Raw genomic sequence first — 6,613 nt, forward strand, 5'->3', positions numbered from 1 at the left:
TCCTGTATTTCTTTGAGGGTGCTATTTATGTCTCTCTTAAGGTCCTGTATCATCATCATGATAAGTGACTTTAAATCTGAATCTTGTGTTTCTGGTGTGATGGTGTGTCCAGGACTTGCTATGGTGGAAGAATTGGGTTCTGATAATGGCAAGTGACCTTGGTTTGTGTTGTCTATTTTCTTAACGCTTGCCCCCTGCCATCTGGTTAACTCTAGTGCTACCTGCCCTTGCTAAATCTGACTGGAGTCTGTCCTTCCTGTGATCCTGGTTGTGTCAGAACTCCTCAGAGTCAAGCTATCTCTGTGATCCTGTGATTCTGGGATCCTGGCATCCTGGGCTTGTTAGATCACCTGGGAGTATGGCTTTCTCTGTGTGTTGTGGGACTGGCTGCAGAGCTTGCACCCAAGGTCTACTCAGAACATTAACCCAGACAGACTGGAAGGAACCCAAGTCACTGGGCTGGTGGAGTTCCTGTGTGCCTGGTCCTACTGGTCCCAGTTACTCCCAGTGTTGGGACAAATGTTGGTTCCTGCTCACCTCTGATCCTGGGTGCGTCAGAGTGCCTGGGAGTGGAGCTTCCTCTGGGTGTTGTGGGACTGGCTTCGGAGCTTGTGCCCAAGGTCTGCTCTGGACCCCAGCCCAGATTTATAGAGATTTTATTTCCTTTATTGAGAAACTTAAAGTCTTGGGTACATCAAAACCAATTTCTGAGATGGGAAAAAAAACAAACCAGAACTCACAATAGAAAAAGAAAAGTTATCATCTGGGCCACAACAGAACCCAGAATATATTCTTCTAATTGAAAAAATTCTAGTTGCTTCATAATTGACTTTCTGATACAAAATGTCCTACTGAATTTGCTTGCAATTTGGTTCTCCGGTGTGGAGGATGTCTTCAGACCTTAGCTGGATGCCATGAGGGGTTATTTGGCTTTTGACTCCTTGGAACGGAGGGACTCGGGAGACTCCAGCATGTGCAGCAGCTCAGGGTTGTCGATTTCCAGCAGCATCCCCGTAATTTTCCAGCCAGGTTTGAAAGCATTGTTTGGATAAGTGGGAACAGTTGCTCCCCAGCATCTGCTTCTGCTCCTGGGGAGGCACTGCAGCAAGCATGGAGGCAGTCAGGGGCTCCTGACCCTGGACATGGACTGCAGGCTGGCAGGGCCTGCAGGGGCTGGATGGTAAGATGCGGACTGCGGACATTGGAGGCATACTTCTATGGGGCCACAGGCCTGGGAACAGCAGCAGCAGCAACTGCAGCAAGGAGGCGCAAGGTTTGGCAGAGCTGCAGGGCCGCCAGTTGGAGCCAGATGTCGAAGAGCTGGAAGTGGACCAGACTGCAGCAGGGCACTTGGCATTCCTTGGAAGCCTTGAGGTCTCCCGCCTTGCTGCCAGTGTGAGACTGCTTTGCTGCCAGTGTGGATTAGGCCTCATTTGTGCTGATTGGTTAGGCGTGTAGTATGGAGGTCTTCCCTGAGCCTATGGAAACACAGGCACAAAGTAGCCACCAGCTGCAGGCTGGAACTGATTTAAGATGGCATTGGCAGGGAGTGCTCTCATCCCAGCCACACGTTGCATATACTGGTTAGTCAAGTAAGCCTTCCGAAGAGCTGTCAAATATTTTGTTGATTTAAGCTACACACACACAAACAGAGAGAGAGAGAGAGAGAGAGAGAGAGAAATTTCAACTGAAAGTGGAAAAAGCAATAATGAGAAGATAATCTGAGGGAATCCTGGAGATAGAAAAGCTAGGGAACAGAACAAGAACAACAAATATAAACATCACCAACACAATAATACATGACATGAAAGACAGAATCGCAGTGTAGAACATGTAATAGAAGAAACTGATACTTTCATCAAAGAAGATGTTAAATCTAAAATATTTCTGACACAAACCATCCATCCAGGAAATGTGGAATACTCTGAAAAGTTCTAGCCTAAAAATAATAGGAATAGAAGAGTGTGAAGAATCCATACTCCAAGGCCCAGAAAATATTTTCAACAAAATCATAGAAGAAAACTTTCCCAACCTAAAGAAAGAGATGTCTATAAAATGCAAGAAACTTAAGAACACAAATTAGACTAAACCTGAAAAGAAAATCCTCCCATCACATAAAAATGAAAACACAAAATCTACAGAATAAGGAAGAAAATATTAAAAGCATCAAGTGAAAAAGTCCATGTAACACACAAAGTAAGACCTATCAGAATTACACACAACTTCTCAATAGAGACTCTAAAAGCTAGAAGGGCCAGCACAGATACTTTGCAACTTTTAAAAATGAAATATCACGTGTCACCCTAGACTACCATAAGCAGCAAAACTCTCAGTCATCACAGTAGGATAAAACAACATATTTCGCCCCTCGCAGGGCGGCGATTCCGGGCCTGGCGCCCCTGGCCAGGGAGCGTGTGGGAAGGAGCACCGGGCAGGCTTGGGGCAGAGGGAGGGACCGTAGCCGCCCCCGGGGTTGCCCCTGCTCGGTTGGCACAACGCCCTGGCTAAATAGCTGCTCTCCGACTTGTCTATTTGGCCCTCTGCGCTTCCCTGCTGCCTTGGGTCTGGTTCTCAAGCCTAACTATAAATACTGAGTGAATTACAGTAAAGCTCTCTCTCTTATCACTTCTACCTGGCGTCTGTGTCTTTCCTTACTAACTGCTTGCTCCCACAGATAATTGTTCGTCCCAGTCCTAGAGCACCAACCGGGAGGCAACACCTAAGGAGAGAAAACCAAGTAAAAAAGGAGGAGGCACACAAAAGACGTCTACTCCTCCTACAGTGCTTTATAGTTGTGGGATTTGTAAGAAGAACCATGATCAGCATCTTCTTTTACTGTGTGACACCTGTAAACTGCATTATCATCTCGGCTGCCTTGACTCGCTGCGCCGCTTACAAAGATGCCGAGAAAGACGAAACACAGCTATTGGCAATGCTCAGAGTGTGACCAGGCAGGGAGCATCGACATGGAAGCAGAGATGGCCATGGAAACCTTACCAGATGGAATGAAACAATCAAGGAGACAGATTAAGGAGCCAGTGAAGTTCGTCCCACAGGATGTGCCACCAGAACCCAAGAAGATTCCAGTAAGAAACACGGGAACCAGAGGACGAAAGCGAAGCTTTGTTCCTGAGGAAGAAAAACATAAGGAAAGAGTTCCTAGGGAAAGAAGGCAGAGGCAGTCTGTGTTATAGAAGAAGCCCAAAGCTGAAGACTTAAGAACTGAATGTTCAACTTGCAAAGGAACTGGAGATGATGAGAATCTTGTCAGATGTGATGAATGCAGACTGTGCTACCATTTTGGCTGTTTAGATCCTCCTTTGAAAAAATCTCCTAAGCAGACAGGATGGATATGTCAGGAATGTGATTCTTCATCCTCTAAGGCTGTAAAAGGATTAATTCTTAGCTCTATTCATGAATAACCTTACATGTGGCCCTATGAAAGAATAAGATGAAGTTAGCACACGAAGATGAAAATGAAGCTAAAAAGAAAAAATGGATTTTAGGAGCTCAGCATGGAGCAGAAAAATCCAAAGAAATAAAGGATTGCCTAGTGTGTTCTGAAGCATTCACAACTTCTGCTGAAGCAAATGACATTTTTTTTTTTGCCCTTCAGTTATTTTACTAGATTTTTAAATGCTTTAAATTATTTTTGTCCTTTTTATCTTTTAAATACAAAGTCTGCACTGTCCCAGTGCCCAAAGTCTTCCTTTGCACTAGGGTCCAGTAGAGTTTGTATCTTCAATCAGAACCTCTGTGGTAGCACCGAGTATATCCGAGTTCATGACCAGCCCTTCAGTGCCCCCACTGCTGCCACTTCCCACAAAGATCTTCCCGACAGCCATATGGCTCACCCGTTCTGTCCCACTGCAGTATGACTTTGACATCCCTTCAGCTTCTAGCAGTAGGCACTCTTCAGATGTTGAGTTTCCCATGGGCTCAGGAAGAAGAGCAAGCCCCTGACCATCTGCAGGCAGTGTCAGGGGCTCTGAGTTAGTGCCCAAGATATCTGTGCTGGTGATGAGGGCGCCTGCATTTGCTGCCAGAGCTTCTGCAATCAGCACCTCAGGGTGGCTTTTTGCTTTGTGTGCCACTACACTGTCCTTCTTCTCAAATTTTTTGCCACAGATATTGCAAGAAAACTGGTAGAAGGAGTCTGCATCATGTTTCTTCATATGCCAATTAAGAGATGCTTTTTGTCGACAAGTAAATCCACATATCTCACATTGTAATGGCTTCTCGCCCGTATGAATCATCCGGTGTACTGCCAGATTGTGGGAACTCTTGAAGGCCCGAGCACAATACTCACAGATATAATCCCTCTGGTCTGTATGATGCTTTGCATGTCGCAAAAGTTGTTTCTGGAGCCTCCACAGGAGGGATGGGGACATAAGTTTGTTTGTTTGTTTGTTTGTTTGTTTGTTTTTTCAGCAAATGCTGGTATTTAATGTGGTGCTGCAAATAGCGAGGGTGAGCAAGAACAGTACCACATCCTTCCATCTCACAACAGACATTTGGATTGGAGGTTTTTTTCTCCTTTTGGGTAACCGTGGACTTTTGTCATCTTTTCGCCTTCTCCCTCTCTTCCTAGGAGGCTCCTCATCTTCCCTAATTTCATTCTCTTCTTCTTTCACTTCTACTTCTACTTCCACTTTAATTTCTTTCTTTTCTTTCTCTTCTTTCACCTTCTCTGATTTTCTCCGTGGCTTTGGGGTTTCCCTTTCAAGGTGGGGCTTGTAAATCTCATCTCTTGGGTCATCTTTGAATCGTATTTCCTCTTCACTGATTAACATTTCTTCTTCCTCCTCCTCTTCCTCATCACTGCTAATGCCACCGGGAGACTGATGTTCTTCTGGAACATCAAAATCAAGTTGATCAGTAACTGGTTCTGTCTTGCAGACAAGTTGCAACGAGCCAGTCTTGGACCTAGAGCTCCGAGTATTCTGTGTCTCGAAGGCGAGAAATAGAGGTCCTGCTACTACTGCGCCAGCTCCGACTAGGTCTAGTTGTAGTAATGGAAACTTCCTGAGGGAGGACAGAATCATCTTCTTTCTCTTCCTTGGGATCTTTATCAGTTGTTATTTTTTCTATACACTGGAGTCGCGGACTCTTCTTGCCCTGAGCCAGAGACGGAGGCTTCGCGGCCGCGGCCTGATGCCTGGGGCCGTCGGGAGGCCTGTTGCTGGGTCTGCTCCTCCGCCGGCGGGGATACTCGCCGGGACACAGCTGAGGCGGCAGCAGCGGCCGCAGCGGTCCGGCCGCGGTCCGGACCTCCCCTCAGCACGAGGCTGCTCGCGGTCTCTGCAGGCGGCGGGCCGCCGCAGCCGCCGCTCCCGGCCGGAGCTCCTCCGAAGCCGCGTCGGCCGCCGCTGCCGGGCCCCCTTCCTGGTCCTGCTGCTCCGGGGATCGCGGCTCCTCCGTCTTCCCCCGCATCGGGGCTCATCCGTCCCCCACCCCTGCGTCCCAGGCGGTGGAGCCGGCGGCGCCCCCGGCGCGGCTCCCCCCGCCCACCTCGGCTCCCGGAGCGTCCGGCTCCCTCACTCCGGAGAACCTCCCCCTCCTCCGCCGGTTCCGAGGGCGCCCCCCTCCCACCTGCCCCCTGCCACTCAAGCAATTGCCGGGCAAATAACATTTCTAATTTGTAAAATGTTAATTGTAAAATCTAATTTACAAAACTGTTCTCAATAAAGTCCTTGAAAAAAAAAACAACATATTTCAAGCAAATACAAATTCAAACAATATATCTCCACAAATCCAGCAATATAGTAAATACTAGAAGGAAAATTACAGCCCAAGGAAGATAGCAGCATCAAAGAAAACACAGGAAATAAGTAATTACATAACAGAGAAAACAATAGAAACACTCACACACACACACACACACACACACACACTAACACTAACACCACCAATGAAAATAACAGAAAGTAAGCATCACTGGTCATTGATATCTTTCAATGGACTCAATTCTCCAATACAAAGACACAGGCTAACTAACAGAATGTATGTGAAAACAGGATCCAACATTTGGCTGAATACAAGAAACAAGCCCCAGCAATAAAGATAGGCATTACCTAAAGTCAAGGGCTGTAAAAAAAAGTTTTCCAATCAATCAAACCCAACAAACAAGCTGCAGTAGCCATTTTAATACCTAATAAGATAAACTTTCAACCAAAATTAATCAAAAGACACAACGAGGGCACTTCATACTCATCAAAGGAAAAATCTACCAAGCTGGTATCTCAATTCTGAACATCTATATCCCAAACACAATTGTAAAAGAAATATTGCTAGAGCTTGAATTTTGCACATTGAACACCACACATTAAGAGTGGGAGACTTGAACAGCTCACTCACCAATTGACAGGTCATCCAGACTATAGCTAGACAGAGAAGTAAGGAAACTACCAGACATTATGAATAAAATAGACCTAAAAGACATCTGTAGAGTATGTCACCCAAACAGAAAAGGGTTCTTCTCAGTGCATCATAAAATCCTTCTACAAAACTGACCATATAGTAAGTCAAAAAGCAAGCTTCAATAGGTACAAAAAAATTCAAATAATGTTTTTTTTTTTTTTGATATTTTCTTTATTTACATGTAACTTTCTCC

The 6,613-nt window shown here is 45.9% G+C and overlaps 2 pseudogenes; one reads left to right on the top strand and one right to left on the bottom strand.

The window, feature by feature from the left end:
* The first annotated feature begins 1,185 nt into the window (after window positions 1–1,185).
* Window positions 1,186–3,422, top strand: LOC116083838 (annotated as a pseudogene).
* A 194-nt stretch (window positions 3,423–3,616) lies between these two features.
* Window positions 3,617–5,569, bottom strand: LOC116086629 (annotated as a pseudogene).
* Between the last annotated feature and the right edge of the window lie 1,044 nt (window positions 5,570–6,613).

The sequence above is a fragment of the Mastomys coucha genome, unplaced genomic scaffold, assembly GCF_008632895.1.
Source record: "Mastomys coucha isolate ucsf_1 unplaced genomic scaffold, UCSF_Mcou_1 pScaffold12, whole genome shotgun sequence".
In the NCBI taxonomy this organism is placed as follows: domain Eukaryota; kingdom Metazoa; phylum Chordata; class Mammalia; order Rodentia; family Muridae; genus Mastomys; species Mastomys coucha.